This window comes from Phoenix dactylifera, unplaced genomic scaffold, assembly GCF_009389715.1.
Source record: "Phoenix dactylifera cultivar Barhee BC4 unplaced genomic scaffold, palm_55x_up_171113_PBpolish2nd_filt_p 000267F, whole genome shotgun sequence".
Taxonomy (NCBI): Eukaryota; Viridiplantae; Streptophyta; class Magnoliopsida; order Arecales; family Arecaceae; genus Phoenix; species Phoenix dactylifera.
In genome coordinates, this window is record NW_024067755.1 from 554,570 (window position 1) to 555,397 (window position 828).

The following is an 828-nucleotide window of genomic DNA, read 5'->3' on the forward strand; positions in this document are numbered from 1 at the left end:
CTGCGGCTCGTGTAAGCTAAATAAACAAGCGAAGCTCCGATTGCACCCTGACTCATCGTGGAAGGTGGCGGTGGCTCCGGCTGGGTCAGATCCATGTCCAATGGAGGCCGGGGTAGATTGGCCAATTTGTCAAATTTAACAAATGGTATGGAAACACAAAACCCAGCGGAAAATTTATCAACCGGGTAATGCAATCCGATAAGTATAGCTAGTGCACACGATGATGATCTTTTGAGGATAATAATCTACCCAATAATAGAGTCGCATGGTAGATTGAAGAAAAAACAAAAATAACTTTCACAAAATATTAGAAAATAAAATTAGAAATTTTATAGTTACACGATTCTAAAAACTTTTCAACCGCCGCATACTTATGGAAAACTCTTCCCATAAGCATGCAAAGCATCTCATCATGATATCATCACTAGACAACGAAAATAATTTAAATAACATTTAAATTCTAATTAAATGATAAAATTACAAGTCTTACAAAATTAATAATATTCCAAAATCTTGCATCAATTCTAAAATAAAATCTAGTCTAAATAAAGATGTCAAAATCTTGTCTCTAATCGCTCTCCCACGATAAATTTCCAAGTTGAGCTAATTCTTCGGATCTATAAAAATAGTAAAAAGTTGTATAATGAGCTAGAAAGCCTGATAAGTAATGAATACCCTAACTAGACAATTCATATAATAACATAAAATATAAATATAAATTACGATGAATCAGTATAAAGACACATTCAATTTCGTTTCAAAACACAAATTCATTAAAAATCCATATCTTTCAAATATTCATATATGTAATAATAAATCCGATTCGAA